This window comes from Oncorhynchus keta, unplaced genomic scaffold (genome assembly GCF_023373465.1).
Source record: "Oncorhynchus keta strain PuntledgeMale-10-30-2019 unplaced genomic scaffold, Oket_V2 Un_contig_22294_pilon_pilon, whole genome shotgun sequence".
Lineage (NCBI taxonomy): Eukaryota > Metazoa > Chordata > Actinopteri > Salmoniformes > Salmonidae > Oncorhynchus > Oncorhynchus keta.
The window spans coordinates 10,001-33,507 of record NW_026282839.1 but is presented as its reverse complement, the minus strand read 5'-3'; the positions used below and the strand labels follow the sequence as shown (position 1 = coordinate 33,507).

General features: G+C 47.2%; 1 long non-coding RNA gene and 1 pseudogene across 50 annotated transcripts; one reads left to right on the top strand and one right to left on the bottom strand.

Moving 5' to 3' along the window:
- Window positions 1-1,275: 1,275 nt before the first annotated feature.
- On the bottom strand, window positions 1,276-9,813 carry LOC118382000 (uncharacterized). Of its 50 annotated transcripts, none has more exons than XR_008108875.1 (6): window positions 9,588-9,813; window positions 2,645-2,837; window positions 2,365-2,609; window positions 1,946-2,050; window positions 1,841-1,910; window positions 1,276-1,528 (listed from the first exon to the last, which is right to left on the bottom strand). It is a non-coding gene; the product is annotated as an uncharacterized LOC118382000 (long non-coding RNA). The 50 variants fall into 50 exon arrangements; XR_008108884.1 differs by having other exon boundaries at window positions 1,277-1,493; XR_008108901.1 differs by having other exon boundaries at window positions 1,278-1,458.
- Window positions 9,814-11,633: 1,820 nt separating this feature from the next.
- LOC127921391 (cleavage and polyadenylation specificity factor subunit 4-like) overlaps window positions 11,634-23,507 on the top strand; it is a 15,428-nt pseudogene continuing 3,554 nt past the window's right edge.

The window sequence follows — 23,507 nt, the reverse complement described above, 5'->3', positions numbered from 1 at the left end:
AGTGTATTGATATGGTATAACAGTGTAGTAGTACTATAGTATTGTGTTATATAACATCTACCTTGCTGTAGTAGTACTATAGTACTCACCACCTGAGTTTGCTCTTGGGAACTCTTAGATGTAGAGTGTATTGATATAGTATCCTAGTGTATAACATCTACCTCTGTGACGGCCTACTGTATAACATCTACCTCTGTGAGGCCTACTATAGTAACATCTACCTCTGCTGACGTTCCTCTTGGGAACTCTACAGATGCTGACTGCCTTGATCTTATATAACAGTGTACCTAGTACTATAGTATTCCTCTTATATAACATCTACCTCTGCTGACTTTCCTCTTGGGAACTCTACAGATGCAGAGTGTATTGATATAGTATAGTAGTGTAGTAGTACTATGTATTGTGTAGTAGTACTATAGTACTCTACCTCCTGAGTTTGCTCTTATAACTCTACCTCTGCTGAGTGTATTGATATGGTAACATCTACCTCTAGCTGAGTACTTCCTATTGTCTATAACATCTACCTCTGCTGACGTTCCTCTTATATACTCACCACCTCTGTTTGCTCTTGGGAACATCTACCTCTGTGACGGTATTCCTCTTATATAACAGTAGTACTATCTATTGTGTAGTAGTGTAGTAGTAACATCTACCTTGTGATAGCCTTCCTATTCTATAACATCTACCTCTGTTGCTCTTCCTCTCTACAGATGCAGTTGGTTCCAAAGTTGGTGTCTCGTGTCTGGATGCATCTACCTCTGCTGGTTCTCTATAACATCTACCACTTGGCTGATCAGGCCTTCTTTCTATAACATCTACCTCTGCTGACAGTAGCCTTCAGCTCTACAACATCTACCTCTGCTGACACCTTCACACACACACACACACACACACACACACAAAGAGCAGTAACCTAAAAACAAGCCAGCTGAACATTAACCTTCCTCTTATATACAGTAACATCTACCTGTGCTGAGGCCTTCCTCTTTATATAACAGTCCTGGACCTCACTACAGGCCTTCCTCTGGAGGTCACCGCTGACGCCTGTCCTGGATATCACCGCATCAGCCTGTCTGGAGGTCACGGGAGCCTGTCCTGGAACATCTACCTCTGCAGCCTGTCCTCTGGATAACATCTAGCCTGTCCTGGAGGTCACTGCCTTCCTGTCCTGGAGGTCACCTCTGGAGCCTGTCCTGGAGGTCATAACAGGAGCCTCTGCTGAAGGCCTTCCTCTTATATAACATCTACCTCTGCTGATGGCCTTCCTCTTCTATAACATCTACCTCTGCTGACGGCCTTCCTCTTCTATAACATCTACCTCTGCTGACGGCCTTCCTCTTCTATAACATCTACCTCTGCTGACGGCCTTCCTCTTATATAACATCTACCTCTGCTGACGGCCTTCCTCTTCTATAACATCTACCTCTGCTGACGGCCTTCCTCTTCTATAACATCTACCTCTGCTGACGGCCTTCCTCTTCTATAACATCTACCTCTGCTGACGGCCTTCCTCTTCTATAACATCTACCTCTGCTGACGACCTTCCTCTTCTATAACATCTACCTCTGCTGACTGCCTTCCTCTTCTATAACATCTACCTCTGCTGACTGCCTTCCTCTTCTATAACATCTACCTCTGCTGACGGCCTTCCTCTTCTATAACATCTACCTCTGCTGACTGCCTTCCTCTTATATAACATCTACCTCTGCTGACGGCCTTCCTCTTATATAACATCTACCTCTGCTGATGGCCTTCCTCTTATATAACATCTACCTCTGCTGACGGCCTTCCTCTTCTATAACATCTACCTCTGACGGCCTTCCTCTTCTATAACATCTACCTCTGCTGACGGCCTTCCTCTTATATAACATCTACCTCTGCTGACTGCCTTCCTCTTCTATAACATCTACCTCTGCTGACGGCCTTCCTCTTCTATAACATCTACCTCTGCTGACTGCCTTCCTCTTATATAACATCTACCTCTGCTGACGGCCTTCCTCTTATATAACATCTACCTCTGCTGACGGCCTTCCTCTTCTATAACATCTACCTCTGCTGACGCCTTCCTCTTCTATAACATCTACCTCTGCTGAAGGCCTTCCTCTTATATAACATCTACCTCTGCTGACGGCCTTCCTCTTATATAACATCTACCTCTGCTGACGGCCTTCCTCTTATATAACATCTACCTCTGCTGACGGCCTTCCTCTTATATAACATCTACCTCTGCTGACGGCCTTCCTCTTATATAACATCTACCTCTGCTGACGGCCTTCCTCTTCTATAACATCTACCTCTGCTGACGGCATTCCTCTTATATAACATCTACCTCTGCTGACTGCATTCCTCTTCTATAACATCTACCTCTGCTGACGGCCTTCCTCTTCTATAACATCTACCTCTGCTGACGGCCTTCCTCTTATATAACATCTACCTCTGCTGACGGCCTTCCTCTTCTATAACATCTACCTCTGCTGACGGCCTTCCTCTTATATAACATCTACCTCTGCTGACGGCCTTCCTCTTATATAACATCTACCTCTGCTGACGGCCTTCCTCTTCTATAACATCTACCTCTGCTGACGGCCTTCCTCTTCTATAACATCTACCTCTGCTGATGGCCTTCCTCTTATATAACATCTACCTCTGCTGACGGCCTTCCTCTTCTATAACATCTACCTCTGCTGACGGCCTTCCTCTTCTATAACATCTACCTCTGCTGATGGCCTTCCTCTTGTAGAACAAGTCGAAGATATATCTGCTCCTCTGATGATGCAGTCTGAATATCGGCCACAGGGACTCCACCTTCCTCTTTCCCTCGTGAGGCTCCGTCTCGGCTGGAAGGAGACAATCACAGCTCGTCATCAATATAATACAATACAGGAATTATCCAAGATAACATTATCCAAGATTATCCAAGATGCAAGATGCACATTATCCAAGATAACCGTTATCCAAGATTCACATTCATACATCACCTTTATATTGTAGCTACTAGCTGGCTGGTTGGTTGCTAAACTAATTATACTGAACAACAAAATAAAAACGCAACATGTTTCATGACCTGAAATGATTTTATTTTTTAAATCCCAGAAATGTTCAGAAAAAAAAAAAAAAAAAAAAAACGAATCTCTTTCAAATTGTGCACAACTTTGTTTACCTCCCTGTTAGTAAGCATTTCTCCTTTGCCAAGATAATCCATCCACCTGACAGGTGTGGCATATCAAGCTGATTAAAACAGCATGATTGTTACACAGGTGCACCTTGCGCTGGGGACAATAAAAGGCCACTCTAAAATATAATAATAATATATAATATGTTTAAAATGCAGTTCTGTCACACAACACAATGCCACAGGTGTCTCAAGTTGAGGGAGCGTGTAAATTGGCATGCTGACTGCAGTAATGTCCACCAGAGATGTTGCCAGAGAATTCAATGTTCATTCCTCTACCATAAGCCACCTCCGTCATTTAGAGTATTTTTCCTTTAGAGAATTTGTCAGTGTGTCCAACCAGCTTAACAACCACAAACCACACCCCAGCCCAGGTCCTCCACATCCGGCTTCTTTACATGTGGGATTGTCTGAGACCAGCCACCCGGAAACTGTAGGTTTGCACAGCTAAAGAATTTCTCCACAAACTGTCATCTGCGTGCCCGTTGTCCTCACCAGGGTCTCGACCTGACTGCAGTTCGGCTTTTCGTAACCAACTTCAAACTGTCATCTGCGTGCCCGTTGTCCTCACCAGGGTCTCGACCTGACTGCAGTTCGGCCGTAACCAACTTCAAACTGTCATCTGCGTGCCCGTTGTCCTCACCGGGGTCTCGACCTGACTGCAGTTCGGCCGTAACCAACTTCAAACTGTCATCTGCGTGCCCGTTTCCTCACCAGGGTCTCGACCTGACTGCAGTTCGGCTTCGTAACCAACTTCAAACTGTCATCTGCGTGCCCGTTGTTCCTCACGGGGTCTCGACCTGACTGCAGTTCGGCCGTAACCAACTTCAAACTGTCATCTGCGTGCCCGTTGTCCTCACCAGGGTCTCGACCTGACTGCAGTTCGGCTTTCGTAACCAACTTCAAACTGTCATCTGCGTGCCCGTTGTCCTCACCAGGGTCTCGACCTGACTGCAGTTCGGCCGTAACCAACTTCAAACTGTCATCTGCGTGCCCGTTGTCCTCACCGGGGTCTCGACCTGACTGCAGTTCGGCCGTAACCAACTTCAGTGGGCAAACTGTCTTCGATGGTCACTGGAGAATTATGTTCTTCACGGATGAATCCTGGTTTCAACTGACTGGCAGATGGCCGACAGCGTGTATGGCATTATGGGGGGCCCAGATGGCCGACAGCGTCTCGGCATTATGGGGGGTTTGCAGATGGCCGAACCAACGTGTATGGCATTATGGGGGCCGTTGTGCAGATGGTCTCGACAGCGTGACTGGCATTATGGGGGGTTTGCAGATGGCCGACAGCGTGTATGGCATTATGGTCACTGGTACGCTGGAGAATTATGGGGGGTTTTCATGATGATGAATCCTGATTTCATTATGGGGGGGCAGATGGCCGACAGCGTGTATGGCATTATGGGGGGTTTGCTGATGGCCCCATGGTGGTTGTGTGGTTATGGTATGGTGTTTGCTGATGTCAACGCTGTGAACAGAGTGCCCCATGGTGGGGTTATGGTATGGGGCAGGCATAAGCTACATACAACAAACTCAATTGCATTTTATTGCTGACAATTTGAATACACAGAGATACCCGTGACGAGATCCTGAGGCCCCCATTGTCGTGCCATTCATCTGCCGCCATCACCTCATGTTTCAGCATGATAGTGTACGGCCGTCGCAAGGATCTGTACACAATCCCTGGAAGCTGAACATGTCCCAGTTCTTCCATGGCCTGTATACTCACCTGACATGTCACCCACTGAGCATGTTTGGGATGCTCTGGATCGACAGCATGTTCCAGTTTCCCTCAATATCCAGCAACTTCTCAAAGCCATTGAAGCGGAGTGGGACAACATTACACAGGCCAGAATCAACATCCTGATCAACTCTATGAGAAGGAGGCGTGTCGCAATGCATGAGCAAATGGTCACACCAGATACTGACTGGTTCTGATCCACACCAGATACTGACTGGTTCTGATCCACACCAGATACTGACTGGTTCTGATCCACCCCAGATACTGACTGGTTTTCTGATCCACACCAGATACTGACTGGTTCTGATCCACACCAGATACTGACTGGTTCTGATCCACACCAGATACTGACTGGTTCTGATCCACACCGGGTACTGACTGGTTCTGAAATGGAGGTACTGACTGGTTCTGATCCACACCAGGTACTGACTGGTTCTGATCCACACCAGATACTGACTGGTTCTTCCACTCCTACTGACTCTGATCCACCCCAGATACTGACTTTCTGATCCATTCTGACTGGTTCTGATCCACACCAGATACTGACTGGTTCTGATCCACCCCAGATACTGACTGGTTCTGATCCACCCCCTGATCCTGACTGGTTCTGATCCACCCCAGATACTGACTGGTTCTGATCCATTTTGATACTGACTGGTTCTGATCCACCCCAGATACTGACTGGTTCTGATCCACCCCAGATACTGACTGGTTCTGATCCACCCCCCTACCCTATGCTGACTGGTTTCTGATCCACCCCAGATACTGACTGGTTCTGATCCACACCAGATACTGACTGGTTCTGATCCACCCCAGATACTGACTGGTTCTGACCACCCCAGATACTGACTGGTTCTGATCCACCCCAGATACTGACTGGTTCTGATCACCCCAGATACTGACTGGTTCTGATCCACACCAGATACTGACTGGTTCTGATCCACCCCAGATACTGGCTGGTTCTGATCCACACCAGATACTGACTGGTTCTCTCCAAAACTGACTGGTTCTGATCCTTGGCCAGATACTGACTGGTTCTGATCCACCCCAGAACTGACTGGTTCTGATCCACCCCAGATACTGACTGGTTCTGACTCCACACAGATACTGACTGGTTCTGATCCACCCCAGATACTGACTGGTTCTGATCCACACCAGATACTGACTGGTTCTGATCCACCCCAGATACTGACTGGTTCTGATCCACCCCAGATACTGACTGGTTCTGATCCACCCCAGATACTCTCCTGGTTCTGATCCACACCAGATACTGACTGGTTCTGATCCACCCAGGTACTGACTGGTTCTGATCCACACCAGGTACTGACTGGTTCTGATCCACACCAGATACTGACTGGTTCTGATCCACCCCAGATACTGACTGGTTCTGATCCACCCAGATACTGACTGGTTCTGATCCACACCAGATACTGACTGGTTCTGATCCACCCCAGATACTGACTGGTTCTGATCCACCCCAGATACTGACTGGTTCTGATCCACACCAGATACTGACTGGTTCTGATCCACACCAGATAATCTGACTGGTTCTGATCCACCCCAGATACTGACTGGTTCTGATCCACCCAGATACTGACTGGTTCTGATCCACCCCAGTGTACTGACTGGTTCTGATCCACCCCAGATACTGACTGGTTCTGATCCACCCCAGGTACTGACTGGTTCCATGATCTCACCATCACTGGTTGACCACTCCATACTGACTGGTTCTCCTCCCACCAGATACTGACTGGTTCTGAACACCAGATACGACTGGTTCTGATCCACACCAGGTACTGACTGGTTCTGATCCAACCAGATACTGACTGGTTCTGATCCACCCCAGATACTGACTGGTTCTGATCCACATCCAGATACTGACTGGTTCTGATCCACACCAGGTACTGACTGGTTCTGATCCACCCCAGGTACTGACTGGTTCTGATCCACCCCAGATACTGACTGGTTCTGATCCACACCAGATACTGACTGGTTCTGGGCCACCCCAGATACTGACTGGTTCTGATCCACCCCAGATACTCACTGGTTCTGATCCACCCCAGATACTGACTGGCTCTGATCCACCCCAGATACTGACTGGTTCTGATCCACCCCAGATACTGACTGGTTCTGATCCACCCCAGATACTGACTGGTTCTGATCCACCCAGATACCATGGTTCTGATCCGCCCCACGGTACTGACTGGTTCTGATCCACCCCAGATACTGACTGGTTCTGATCCACCCCTACTGACTGGTTCTGATCCACACCAGATACTGACTGGTTCTGATCCACACCAGATACTGACTGGTTCTGATCCCTACCAGATACTGACTGGTTCTGATCCACCCAGATACTGACTGGTTCTGATCCACCCCAGATACTGACTGGTTCTGATCCACACCAGATACTGACTGGTTCTGATCCACACCAGATACTGACTGGTTCTGATCCACACCAGGTACTGACTGGTTCTGATCCACACCAGATACTGACTGGTTCTGATCCACACCAGGTACTGACTGGTTCTGATCCACACCAGATACTGACTGGTTCTGATCCACCCCAGATACTGACTGGTTCTGATCCAACCAGATACTGACTGGTTCTGATCCACACCAGATACTGACTGGTTCTGATCCACACCAGATACTGACTGGTTCTGATCCACACCAGATACTGGCTGGTTCTGATCCACACCAGATACTGACTGGTTCTGATCCACCCCAGATACTGACTGGTTCTGATCCACACCAGATACTGACTGGTTCTGATCCACCCCAGATACTGACTGGTTCTGATCCACCCCAGATACTGACTGGTTCTGATCCACCCCAGATACTGACTGGTTCTGATCCACCCCAGATACTGACTGGTTCTGATCCACCCCAGATACTGACTGGTTCTGATCCACCCCAGATACTGACTGGTTCTGATCCACCCCAGATACTGACTGGTTCTGATCCACCCCAGATACTGACTGGTTCTGATCCACACCAGATACTGACTGGTTCTGATCCACCCCAGATACTGGCTGGTTCTGATCCACCCCAGATACTGACTGGTTCTGATCCACCCCAGATACTGACTGGTTCTGATCCACCCCAGATACTGACTGGTTCTGATCCACACCAGATACTGACTGGTTCTGATCCACCCCAGATACTGACTGGTTCTGATCCACCCCCAGATACTGACTGGTTCTGATCCACCCAGATACTGACTGGTTCTGATCCACCCCAGATACTGACTGGTTCTGATCCACCCCAGATACTGACTGGTTCTGATCCACCCCAGATACTGACTGGTTCTGATCCACCCCAGATACTGACTGGTTCTGATCCACCCCAGATACTGACTGGTTCTGATCCACCCCAGATACTGACTGGTTCTGATCCACCCCAGATACTGACTGGTTCTGATCCACCCCAGATACTGACTGGTTCTGATCCACCCCAGATACTGACTGGTTCTGATCCACACCAGGTACTGACTGGTTCTGATCCACACCAGGTACTGACTGGTTCTGATCCACACCAGATACTGACTGGTTCTGATCCACACCAGATACTGACTGGTTCTGATCCACCCAGATACTGACTGGTTCTGATCCACCCCAGATACTGACTGGTTCTGATCCACAGATACTGACTGGTTCTGATCCACACCAGATACTGACTGGTTCTGATCCACACCAGATACTGACTGGTTCTGATCCACACCAGATACTGACTGGTTCTGATCCACCCAGATACTGACTGGTTCTGATCCACCCAGGTACTGACTGGTTCTGATCCACTCCAGGTACTGACTGGTTCTGATCCACCCAGGTACTGACTGGTTCTGATCCACCCCAGGTACTGACTGGTTCTGATCCACCCCAGATACTGACTGGTTCTGATCCACCCCAGGTACTGACTGGTTCTGATCCACACCAGATACTGACTGGTTCTGATCCACACCAGATACTGACTGGTTCTGATCCACACAGATACTGACTGGTTCTGATCCACCCCAGATACTGACTGGTTCTGATCCACCAGATACTGACTGGTTCTGATCCACCCCAGATACTGACTGGTTCTGATCCACCCCAGATACTGACTGGTTCTGATCCACCCCAGATACTGACTGGTTCTGACCCACACCAGGTACTGACTGGTTCTGATCCACACCCCTACTTTTTTATTAGGTATCTGTGACCAATAGATGCATATCTGTATTCCCTGTCATGTGAAATCCACAGATTAGGGCCTAAATAATTTATTTCAGTTTAAGGATTTCATTATATATGAACTCAGTAACATTTTTAAAAAATGTGTTGCATGTTGCGTTTATATTTTTATTCAGTGTAGTTAACTTAGAAGCTTCCTATATAACGTCAACATTTTGGGTCATGATTTTCGAGGGTATCTGAACAAGAACACACAATAGGAAAAAGGAAACATACAGACACGAGTAAATAAGTTAACGGCAGACAGCGGTCGGCATCTGGCCAAGTCAGATTCATACAGCTCGGTAACATAGCTCGCGAAATGAGTACTAGTTTACTGGTTAAATATCCGAAACAAATGTCAACATTGTGTCGACATGATGTTAGCGGAGCCTCGTTTGGTACGGACTTAACTAGCGTAGGTGGCTAACATTATTACCTAGCTACAAATTACCTTCTCTCATTTTTTGGTCTAATTCGTCCAATGTCGGTTCAATCAACTCCCAGCCATCCGGCGGTGGTTTCCTGCTCCTTTTCACTTTCGGCATTGCGTTGAATCAACCGGATTTATTTAACCAAAAACAACAAAACCTTATTTCCTCCCCCGTCCTATTTTTGTTGTATTGATGTCGTCGGCCTGCTCACCGTCGCTTCTTATTAACGTCACACCGTAGAAGGGTCTTTCAGCTCGATCCTCGCACGATATGTACGTCACTCAATTCTATACTCATTCAATTGGGGCTTTTGCCGCGTTCAAAACAACCGGGAACTCGGAAATCTCCAACAGATGCATATCTGTATTCTCAGTCATGTGAAATCCATAGATTAGGGCCTAAGGCATTGATTTCAATGGACTTATTTCCATATATGTTCTGTAACTTAGTAAAATCTTTGAAATGGTTGCATGTTGCGTTTCTATTTTTGTTCCGTGTAGTTAAATCGTGATTATATTTGACTGATATAATACCATTAACAGGTTAGACGGGTCCATTTGTTTATTTGGTTATTTTTCTGACAAAAGGCTGTATATCATAAATAACTACTCATTATCTATTTTACATCAGTCACAGTCAATATACCCACAATGCATCAGGAATTTGATGTTCTGGAACCCTGGGTCCCGCCCCTCTTCTGGCCTCCTCTTCCATCCCCTTCTCTTCTCCATCCTAGACATCTGAAAATGGGATGTGAAAGTGCTGTATTCTGTTTTCTCCTGTCCAGTCGTTTCAGTGTAGAAGACAGAGAGGAGTTAGAGAGGAGGATTTCAGTGTAGAAGACAGAGAGGAGTTAGAGAGGAGGATTTCAGTGTAGAAGACAGAGGAGAGTTAGAGAGGAGGATTTCAGTGTAGAAGACAGAGAGGAGTTAGAGAGGAGGATTTCAGTGTAGAAGACAGAGAGGAGTTAGAGAGGAGGATTTCAGTGTAGAAGACAGAGGAGAGTTAGGGGGGAGGGTAGAAGACAGAGAGGAGTTAGAGAGGAGGATTTCAGTGTAGAAGACAGAGGAGAGTTAGGGGGGTAGAGTAGAAGACAGAGGAGAGTTAGGGGGGTAGAAGACAGAGAGGAGTTAGAGAGCAGGATTTCAGTGTAGAAGACAGAGGAGAGTTAGGGGGGTAGAGTAGAAGACAGAGGAGAGTTAGGGGGGGTAGAGTAGAAGACAGAGGAGAGTTAGGGGGGTAGAGTAGAAGACAGAGGAGAGTTAGGGGGTACAGTAGAAGACAGAGGAGAGTTAGAGGGGGTAGAAGACAGAGAGGAGTTAGAGGGAGGATTTCAGTGTAGAAGACAGAGGAGAGTTGGGGGGTAGAGTAGGTAGTGATTTTACTTGATAATGGACATTTGAACACTCAAACTGGACAGTTTTATCTCCATCTCTTCATTCAAAGACTCAATCATGGACACTCTTACTGACAGTTGTGGCTACTTTGCATGATGTATTATTGTCTCTACCTTCTTGCCCTTTGTGCTGTTGTCTGTGCCCATTTCATCATGTGTTCTCTGACATACACTCACTAAAGATCTAAACCCTGACAATAACAAAAAAAGATCCCATCCTGGGTGAAACGGGCTACCCCAGGATGTAAATCATGTGCACCCTGGAACTAGGCTTGTTAACAGATACGGCAGGGATTGTGGGATCCGGTATTTTACATTATAGCCATTATCATATATATATATATATATATGATTCAATATTATCTGATGTTGGCTGTGTGAAGTATCTGCATTTGTGCACTTGAGCATCATCATGAGAGTAAACAACTGCTTGCTACATCTACTTGCCTGTTTGTGTGTGTGTGACAAGAACTGAGTAACATGGTGTGACCTGCCTGACCTGCATGTTGCAAAACGGTAGATAACAGCCCAGCAGATGCTTTGTCCTTGTGTTTGTATGTGACAATATTGAGCTCATGGTGTGACTTGCTGTATCTTACAAAGTTGTGGTTAACTGTATGTGGAGTATGGTGGCTTATCCCATTGCGTTACCCTGTTCCAGTCCATATCTCACACTATAGCTCAATGGGGATCTTAAATGTAACCATGGTTGCAGTCTGACCCCAGTGCAGTTCTGTGTAAACAAGCGTAATTCTAGGGTCGGCATCTTCTGGCAAGTTCACATCCAGACTCTCTCTTATAAGATCGATTCGTCGGCATTTTAACCCCTCCTCCAGGTCAAAGGTTAGAGTTCAACCCGCCCGCCTTCTGGAGGCAGGAGAAACAAGATGGCAGATCAACAAGACAAACGGGACTTGTCTTAGTTCATCTAACTTTTCCCACTGTTGATTTCTACACATTAAAAATATATACAATTAGCTAGACAAAGCAATCTAGCTCCCACGCCTTTTTATGGTTGAGATATATCAGCTACTTAAAGCGAGATTTCACAGATTAGCTGATTGCTAACTGCCGTTAGACAGCTAAGCTAGGCTAGGCTAAGCTAGCCTGTTTCTGTCTGGTCGGAGCGTAGTGAGACCTGCCATCATGCAGGACCTGATAGCCACCGTGGACCACATCAAGTTTGATCTAGAGATGGCTGTGGAGCAGCAGCTGGGGGCTCAGCCTCTCCCTTTCCCCGGGATGGACAGTAAGTAGTCGCTACTTACTAAGTTAGCCAGTTAGCTAACGTTAGCTAGGTACTGTTGTAGTTTTAGCATGGTAGCTAAGCTAACTTGGCTAGCTAACCATTTTAACTGGTTTTATTGTTCGGTGTTTTGCAGAGTTTGAGAATTATGTATGGGTTTTGTATTGTAACTTCCTGTGTGTGCAGAGTCCGGGGCTGCTGTGTGTGAGTTCTTCATGAGAGCAGCCTGTCTCAAAGGTGAGTATTATCGGTGATGACTTCTCTCTATGTGACTACTACAGCCTCCTCTACAAGTGTGTGTGTGTGTGTGTGTCTCTGCTGGGGATGTGTGTATAAACTGATCTGTAAGTGTCTGTGTGTAAATGTATTTAATGAATTGACTAGTGTGTGTGTGGATAGGAACTGACCCTGTGTGTGTGTGTGGATAGGAACTGACCCAGTGTGTGTGTGGATAGGAACTGACCCAGTGTGTGTGTGGATAGGAACTGACCCAGTGTGTGTGTGTGATAGGAACTGACCCAGTGTGTGTGTGGGATAGGAACTGACCCAGTGTGTGTGTGGATAACTGGTGTGTGTGTGGACTGACCCAGTGTGTGTGTGGATAGGAACTGACCCAGTGTGTGTGTGTGTGGATAGGAACTGACCCAGTGTGTGTGTGTGTGGATAGGAACTGACCCAGTGTGTGTGTGGATAGGAACTGACCCAGTGTGTGTGTGTGGATAGGAACTGACCCAGTGAACTGACCCAGTGTGTGTGTGGATAGGAACTGACCCAGTGTGTGTGTGGATAGGAACTGACCCAGTGTGTGTGTGGATAGGAACTGACCCAGTGACCCAGTGTGTGTGTGGATAGGAACTGACCCAGTGTGTGTGTGTGATAGGAACTGACCCAGTGTGTGTGTGTGGATAGGAACTGACCCAGTGTGTGTGTGGATAGGAACTGACCCAGTGTGTGTGTGATAGGAACTGACCCCCAGTGTGTGTGTGTGGATAGGAACTGACCCAGTGTGTGTGTGGATAGGAACTGACCCAGTGTGTGTGTGGGATAGGAACTGACCCAGTGTGTGTGTGTGATAGGATAGGAACTGACCCAGTGTGTGTGTGGATAACTGGAACTGACCCAGTGTGTGTGTGGATAGGAACTGACCCAGTGTGTGTGTGGATAGGAACTGACCCAGTGTGTGTGTGTGTGACCCAGTGTGTGTGTGGATAGGAACTGACCCAGTGTGTGTGTGGATAGGAACTGACCCAGTGTGTGTGTGTGGATAGGAACTGACCCAGTGTGTGTGTGGATAGGAACTGACCCAGTGTGTGTGTGGATAGGAACTGACCCAGTGTGTGTGTGGATAGGAACTGACCCAGTGTGTGTGTGTGGATAGGAACTGACCCAGTGTGTGTGTGTGGATAGGAACTGACCCAGTGTGTGTGTGGATAGGAACTGAACTGACCCAGTGTGTGTGTGTGTGGATAGGAACTGACCCAGTGTGTGTGTGTGGAACTGACCCAGTGTGTGTGGAACTGATAGGAACTGACCCAGTGTGTGTGTGGATAGGAACTGACCCAGTGTGTGTGTGTGATAGGAACTGACCCAGTGTGTGTGTGGATAGGAACTGACCCAGTGTGTGTGTGGATAGGAACTGACCCAGTGTGTGTGTGTGTGGATAGGAACTGACCCAGTGTGTGTGTGTGTATAGGAACTGACCCAGTGTGTGTGTGGATAGGAACTGACCCAGTGTGTGTGTGTGACCCAGTGTGTGTGTGGATAGGAACTGACCCAGTGTGTGTGTGTGTGGATAGGAACTGACCCAGTGTGTGTGTGTGTGGATAGGAACTGACCCAGTGTGTGTGTGGATAGGAACTGACCCAGTGTGTGTGTGGATAGGAACTGACCCAGTGTGTGTGTGGATAGGAACTGACCCAGTGTGTGTGTGTGTATAGGAACTGACCCAGTGTGTGTGTGTAGATAGGAACTGACCCAGTGTGTGTGTGGATAGGAACTGACCCAGTGTGTGTGTGGATAGGAACTGACCCAGTGTGTGTGTGGATAGGAACTGACCCAGTGTGTGTGTGGATAGGAACTGACCCAGTGTGTGTGTGTGATAGGAACTGACCCAGTGTGTGTGTGTGGATAGGAACTGACCCAGTGTGTGTGTGGATAGGAACTGACCCAGTGTGTGTGTGGATGGATAGGAACTGACCCAGTGTGTGTGTGATAGGAACTGACCCAGTGTGTGTGTGGATAGGAACTGACCCAGTGTGTGTGTGTGGATAGGAACTGACCCAGTGTGTGTGTGTGTGTGTATAGGAACTGACCCAGTGTGTGTGTGTGTGTGTGTATAGGAACTGACCCAGTGTGTGTGTGGATAGGAACTGACCCAGTGTGTGTGTGTGGATAGGAACTGACCCAGTGTGTGTGTGTGGATGGAACTGATAGGAACTGACCCAGTGGTGTGTGTGTGTGGATAGGAACTGACCCAGTGTGTGTGTGGATAGGAACTGACCCAGTGTGTGTGTGGATAGGAACTGACCCAGTGTGTGTGTGGATAGGAACTGACCCAGTGTGTGTGTGGATAGGAACTGACCCAGTGTGTGTGTGGATAGGAACTGACCCAGTGTGTGTGTGTGGATAGGAACTGACCCAGTGTGTGTGGATAGGAACTGACCCAGTGTGTGTGTGTGGATAGGAACTGACCCAGTGTGTGTGTGGATAGGAACTGACCCAGTGTGTGTGTGTGGATAGGAACTGACCCAGTGTGTGTGTGTGGATAGGAACTGACCCAGTGTGTGTGTGTATAGGAACTGACCCAGTGTGTGTGTGGATAGGAACTGACCCAGTGTGTGTGTGTGGATAGGAACTGACCCAGTGTGTGTGTGTGATAGGAACTGACCCAGTGTGTGTGTGTGATAGGAACTGACCCAGTGTGTGTGTGTGGATAGGAACTGACCCAGTGTGTGTGTGGGATAGGAACTGACCCAGTGTGTGTGTGTATAGGAACTGACCCAGTGTGTGTGTGTGTGGATAGGAACTGACCCAGTGTGTGTGTGTGGATAGGAACTGACCCAGTGTGTGTGTGGATAGGAACTGACCCAGTGTGTGTGTGTGATAGGAACTGACCCAGTGTGTGTGTGGATAGGAACTGACCCAGTGTGTGTGTGGGTGTATAGGAACTGACCCAGTGTGTGTGGATAGGAACTGACCCAGTGTGTGTGTGGATAGGAACTGACCCAGTGTGTGTGTGGATAGGAACTGACCCAGTGTGTGTGGATAGGAACTGACCCAGTGTGTGTGTGGTTAGGAACTGACCCAGTGTGTGTGTGTGGATAGGAACTGACCCAGTGTGTGTGTGGATAGGAACTGACCCAGTGTGTGTGTGTGGATAGGAACTGACCCAGTGTGTGTGTGTGGATAGGAACTGACCCAGTGTGTGTGTGTGTGACCCAGTGTGTGTGTGTGGATAGGAACTGACCCAGTGTGTGTGTGTGGATAGGAACTGACCCAGTGTGTGTGTGTATAGGAACTGACCCAGTGTGTGTGTGTGATAGGAACTGACCCAGTGTGTGTGTGGATAGGAACTGACCCAGTGTGTGTGTGGGAACTGACCCAGTGTGTGTGTGTGATAGGAACTGACCCAGTGTGTGTGTGTGTATAGGAACTGACCCAGTGTGTGTGTGTGTGTGTAGGAACTGACCCAGTGTGTGTGTGGATAGGAACTGACCCAGTGTGTGTGTGGATAGGAACTGACCCAGTGTGTGGAACTGTGTGTGTGTGTGGATAGGAACTGACCCAGTGTGTGTGTGTGTGTGTGTGGATAGGAACTGACCCGGTGTGTGTGTGGATAGGAACTGACCCAGTGTGTGTGTGTATAGGAACTGACCCAGTGTGTGTGTGTGATAGGAACTGACCCAGTGTGTGTGTGGATAGGAACTGACCCAGTGTGTGTGTGGATAGGAACTGACCCAGTGTGTGTGTGTGATAGGAACTGACCCAGTGTGTGTGTGTGGAACTGACCCAGTGTGTGTGTGTGTGTGGAACTGACCCAGTGTGTGTGTGTGTGGATAGGAACTGACCCAGTGTGTGTGTGACCCAGTGTGTGTGTGGATAGGAACTGACCCAGTGTGTGTGTGTGTGATAGGAACTGACCCAGTGTGTGTGTGTGGATAGGAACTGACCCAGTGTGTGTGTGTGGAACTGACCCAGTGTGTGTGTGTGGATAGGAACTGACCCAGTGTGTGTGTGTGACCCAGTGTGTGTGTGGATAGGAACTGACCCAGTGTGTGTGTGTGGATAGGAACTGACCCAGTGTGTGTGTGTGACCCAGTGTGTGTGTGTGGATAGGAACTGACCCAGTGTGTGTGTGGATAGGAACTGACCCAGTGTGTGTGTGGAGGAACTGACCCAGTGTGTGTGTGGATAGGAACTGACCCAGTGTGTGTGTGTGGATGTGTGTGTGTGGGATAGGAACTGACCCAGTGTGTGTGTGTGGATAGGAACTGACCCAGTGTGTGTGTGTATAGGAACTGACCCAGTGTGTGTGTGGATAGGAACTGACCCAGTGTGTGTGTGTGTATAGGAACTGACCCAGTGTGTGTGTGGATAGGAACTGACCCAGTGTGTGTGTGTATAGGAACTGACCCAGTGTGTGTGTGGATAGGAACTGACCCAGTGTGTGTGTGTGGATAGGAACTGACCCAGTGTGTGTGTGTGGAACTGACCCAGTGTGTGTGTGTGGATAGGAACTGACCCAGTGTGTGTGTGTGTGTGTGTGTGTGGATAGGAACTGACCCAGTGTGTGTGTGTATAGGAACTGACCCAGTGTGTGTGTGTGTGTAGGAACTGACCCAGTGTGTGTGTGGATAGGAACTGACCCTGTGTGTGTGTGGATAGGAACTGACCCAGTGTGTGTGTGGATAGGAACTGACCCAGTGTGTGTGTGTGGAACTGACCCAGTGTGTGTGTGGTGGATAGGAACTGACCCAGTGTGTGTGTGGTTAGGAACTGACCCAGTGACCCAGTGTGTGTGGATAGGAACTGACCCAGTGTGTGTGTGGATGGAACTGACCCAGTGTGTGTGTGGATAGGAACTGACCCAGTGTGTGTGTGTGATAGGAACTGACCCAGTGTGTGTGTGTGTGTATAGGAACTGACCCAGTGTGTGTGTGTGTGTGTGTGTGTATAGGAACTGACCCAGTGTGTGTGTGTGGAACTGACCCAGTGTGTGTGTGTGTGTGTGGATAGGAACTGACCCAGTGTGTGTGTGTGGGAACTGACCCAGTGTGTGTGTGTGGTAGGAACTGACCCAGTGTGTGTGTGTGGATAGGAACTGACCCAGTGTGTGTGTGGATAGGAACTGACCCAGTGTGTGTGTGTGTGTGTGGATAGGAACTGACCCAGTGTGTGTGTGGATAGGAACTGACCCAGTGTGTGTGTGGCTGCAGGTGGGATGTGTCCGTTCCGTCACATCAGTGGGATAGAACTGACCCAGTGGTGTGTAAACACTGGCTCAGAGGACTCTGTAAGAAGGGAGACCAGTGTGAGTTCCTGTGAGTACGAACACCAAGATGCCCGAGTGCTACTTCTACTCCAAGTTCGGTAAGAGAGACCTCAGACATCACGATGAGAGAGACAACACTACATAAAGAGACCTCAGACAACAACACACATCACGATGAGAGAGACAACACTACATAAAGAGAGACCTAAAGACAACAACACACATCACGATGAGAGAGACAACACTACATAAAGAGAGACCTCAGACAACAACACACATCACGATGAGAGAGACAACACTACATAAAGAGAGACCTAAAGACAACAACACACATCACGATGAGAGAGACAACACTACATAAAGAGAGACCTAAAGACAACAACACACATCACGATGAGAGAGACAACACTACATAAAGAGAGACCTCAGACAACAACACACATCACGATGAGAGAGACAACACTACATAAAGAGAGACCTAAAGACAACAACACACATCACGATGAGAGAGACAACACTACATAAAGAGAGACCTAAAGACAACAACACACATCACGATGAGAGAGACAACACTACATAAAGAGAGACCTAAAGACAACAACACTACATAAAGAGAGACCTCAGACAACAACACACATCACGATGAGAGAGACAACACTACATAAAGAGAGACCTAAAGACAACAACACTACATAAAGAGAGGCCTCAGACAACAACACACATCACGATGAGAGAGACAACACTACATAAAGAGAGACCTCAGACAACAACACTACATAAAGAGAGACCCAAGACAACAACACGCATCACGATGAGAGAGACACCACTACATAAAGAGAGACAACACTACATAAAGAGAGACCTCAGACAACAACACTACATAAAGAGAGACCTCAGACAACAACACTACATAAAGAGAGACCTAAAGACAACAACACTACATAAAGAGAGACCTAAAGACAACAACACACATCACGATGAGAGAGACAACACTACATAAAGAGAGACCTAAAGACAACAACACACATCACGATGAGAGAGACAACACTACATAAAGAGAGACCTCAGACAACAACACACATCACGATGAGAGAGACAACACTACATAAAGAGAGACCTCAGACATCACGATGAGAGAGACAACACTACATAAAGAGAGACCTCAGACAACAACACTACATAAAGAGAGACCTAAAGACAACAACACGCATCACGATGAGAGAGACAACACTACATAAAGAGAGACCTCAGACAACAACACGCATCACGATGAGAGAGACAACACTACATAAAGAGAGACCTAAAGACAACAACACACATCACGATGAGAGAGACAACACTACATAAAGAGAGACCTCAGACAACAACACACATCACGATGAGAGAGACAACACTACATAAAGAGAGACCTAAAGACAACAACACACATCACGATGAGAGAGACAACACTACATAAAGAGAGACCTAAAGACAACAACACATCACGATGAGAGAGACAACACTACATAAAGAGAGACCTAAAGACAACAACACACATCACGATGAGAGAGACAACACTACATAAAGAGAGACCTCAGACAACAACACACATCACGATGAGAGAGACAACACTACATAAAGAGAGACCTAAAGACAACAACACACATCACGATGAGAGAGACAACACTACATAAAGAGAGACCTAAAGACAACAACACACATCACGATGAGAGAGACAACACTACATAAAGAGAGACCTCAGACAACAACACACATCACGATGAGAGAGACAACACTACATAAAGAGAGACCTAAAGACAACAACACACATCACGATGAGAGAGACAACACTACATAAAGAGAGACCTCAGACAACAACACACATCACGATGAGAGAGACAACACTACATAAAGAGAGACCCAGACAACAACACACATCACGATGAGAGAGACAACACTACATAAAGAGAGACCTAAAGACAACAACACACATCACGATGAGAGAGACAACACTACATAAAGAGAGACCTAAAGACAACACACATCACGATGAGAGAGACAACACTACATAAAGAGAGACCTAAAGACAACAACACTACATAAAGAGAGACCTAAAGACAACAACACTACATAAAGAGAGACCTCAGACATCACGATGAGAGAGACAACACTACATAAAGAGAGACCTCAGACAACAACACTACATAAAGAGAGACCCAAGACAACAACACGCATCACGATGAGAGAGACACCACTACATAAAGAGAGACCTCAGACATCACGATGAGAGAGACAACACTACATAAAGAGAGACCTAAAGACAACAACACGCATCACGATGAGAGAGACAACACTACATAAAGAGAGACCTCAGACAACAACACACATCACGATGAGAGAGACAACACTACATAAAGAGAGACCTCAGACAACAACACGCATCACGATGAGAGAGACAACACTACATAAAGAGAGACCTAAAGACAACAACACACATCACGATGAGAGAGACAACACTACATAAAGAGAGACCTAAAGACAACAACACACATCACGATGAGAGAGACAACACTACATAAAGAGAGACCTAAAGACAACACACATCACGATGAGAGAGACAACACTACATAAAGAGAGACCTAAAGACAACACACATCACAACAAGAGAGACAACACTACATAAAGAGAGACCTAAAGACAACAACACACATCACAACAAGAGAGACAACACTACATAAAGAGAGACCTAAAGACAACAACACACATCACGAGACCTAAAGACAACAACACACATCACGATGAGAGAGACAACACTACATAAAGAGAGACCTAAAGACAACAACACACATCACGATGAGAGAGACAACACTACATAAAGAGAGACCTCAGACAACAACACTACATAAAGAGAGACCTAAAGACAACAACACTACATAAAGAGAGACCTCAGACAACAACACACATCACGATGAGAGAGACAACACTACATAAAGAGAGACCTAAAGACAACAACACACATCACGATGAGAGAGACAACACTACATAAAGAGAGACCTAAAGACAACAACACACATCACGATGAGAGAGACAACACTACATAAAGAGAGACCTAAAGACAACAACACACATCACCCCCATGAGAGAGACAACACTACATAAAGAGAGACCTCAGACAACAACACACATCACGATGAGAGAGACAACACTACATAAAGAGAGACCTAAAGACAACAACACACATCACGTATGAGAGAGACAACACTACATAAAGAGAGATCCTAAAGACAACAACACACATCACGATGAGAGAGACAACACTACATAAAGAGAGACCTCCAGACAACAACACACATCACGATGAGAGAGACAACACTACATAAAGAGAGACCTAAAGACAACAACACACATCACTGATGAGAGAGACAACACTACATAAAGAGAGACCTCAGACAACAACACACATCACCATGAGAGAGACAACACTACATAAAGTCCCCCCTCAGACAACAACACACAGTCACCCCATGAGAGAGACAACACTACATAAAGAGAGACCTAAAGACAACAACACACATCATCTGTGTATGAGAGAGACAACACTACATAAAGAGAGACTGTCTAAAGACAACAACACACATCACGTATGAGAGAGACAACACTACATAAAGAGAGACCTAAAGACAACACTACAGTCACCCCCATCATCTGATGAGAGAGACAACACTACATAAAGAGAGACCTAAAGTATCTGCAACACTACATAAAGAGAGACCTAAAGACATCAACTACACACAGTCACGATGAGAGAGACAACACTACATAAAGAGAGACCTAAAGACAACAACACACATCACGTATGAGAGAGACACCACTACATAAAGAGACCTCAGACAACAACACACATCACGATGTATCTGCTAACTGAGATCTGACAACACTACATAAAGTCCCCCCCCATCTGAGACCCCCATCTGACAAACAACACACATCACGATGATCTGAGAGACAACACTACATAAAGATCTGAGACCTAAAGACAACAACACTACATAAATCTGAGAACTGTCCTAAAGACAACAACACACATCTGTATCTGCTAACTGACTACAGTGTCTCTGTGTGTCTCTGTGTGTCTCTGTGTGTCTAGGAGAGTGCAGTAACAGTCCCCCCCATCTGTATCTGCTAACTGTGCCCCCCCATCTGTATCTGCTAACTGTGTGTCTCTGTGTGTCTCTGTGTGTCTCTGTGTGTCTCTGTGTGTCTCTGTGTGTCTAGGTAGAGTGCAGTAACAAGGTATCTGTGTCCCCCCCCCATCTGTATCTGCTAACTGTGTGTCTCTGTGTGTCTCTGTGTCTCTGTGTGTCTCTGTGTGTCTCTGTGTGTCTGTGTGTCTCTGTGTGTCTCTGTGTGTCTCTGTGTGTCTAGGTGAGTGCAGTAACAAGGTGCCCCCCCATCTGTATCTGCTAACTGTGTCCCCCCATCTGTCTCTGTGTGTCTCTGTGTGTCTCTGTGTGTCTCTCTGTGTGTCTGGAGTGTGTCAGTAACTCTGTGTGCCCCCCCATCTGTATCTGCTAACTGTGTGTCTCTGTGTGTCTCTGTGTGTCTCTGTGTGTCTCTGTGTGTCTAGGAGTGTGCAGTAACTCTGTGTGTCCCCCATCTGTATCTGCTAACTGTGTGTCTCTGTGTGTCTCTGTGTGTCTAGGAGAGTGCAGTAACAAGGAGTGTCCCCCCATCTGTATCTGCTAACTGTGTGTCTCTGTGTGTCTCTGTGTGTCTCTGTGTGTCTAGGAGAGTGCAGTAACAAGGAGTGTCCCCCCCCCATCTGTATCTGCTAACTGTGTGTCTCTGTGTGTCTCTGTGTGTCTAGGAGAGTGCAGTAACAAGGAGTGTCCCCCCCCCCCATCTGTATCTGCTAACTGTGTGTGTCTCTGTGTGTCTCTGTGTGTCTCTGTGTGTCTAGGAGAGTGCAGTAACAAGGAGTGTCCCCCCATCTGTATCTGCTAACTGTGTGTCCCCCCCCATCTGTCTCTGTGTGTCTCTGTGTGTCTCTGTGTGTCTCTGTGTGTCTAGGTGAGTGCAGTAACAAGTGTGTCCCCATCTGTATCTGCTAACTGTGTGTGTCTCTGTGTGTCTCTGTGTGTCTCTGTGTGTCTAGGAGAGTGCAGTAACAAGTGTCCCCCCCCATCTGTATCTGCTAACTGTGTGTCTCTGTGTGTCTCTGTGTGTCTCTGTGTGTCTCTGTGTGTCTCTGGTGTCTAGGTGCAGTAACAAGGAGTGCCCCCCCCATCTGTATCTGCTAACTGTGTGTCTCTGTGTGTCTCTGTGTGTCTAGGTGAGTGCAGTAACAAGGAGTGCCCCCCATCTGTATCTGCTAACTGTGTGTCTCTGTGTGTCTCTGTGTGTCTAGGTGAGTGCAGTAACAAGGAGTGCCCCCCATCTGTATCTGCTAACTGTGTGTCTCTGTGTGTCTCTGTGTGTCTAGGTGAGTGCAGTAACAAGGAGTGTCCCCCCCATCTGTATCTGCTAACTGTGTGTCTCTGTGTGTCTCTGTGTGTCTAGGTGAGTGCAGTAACAAGGAGTGCCCCTTCCTCCACATCGACCCAGAGTCTAAGATCAAAGACTGTCCCTGGTATGACAGAGGCTTCTGCAAACATGGTACGTCCTTTCTCTCTCTCTGACTGACTCACTGACTGACTGGCTGGCTGACAGACTGGCTGACTGACTGACTGACAGACTGGCTGACTGACTGACTGACTGACAGACTGGCTGACTGACTGACTGACTGGCTGACTGACTGGCTGACTGACTGACTCACTGACTGGCTGACT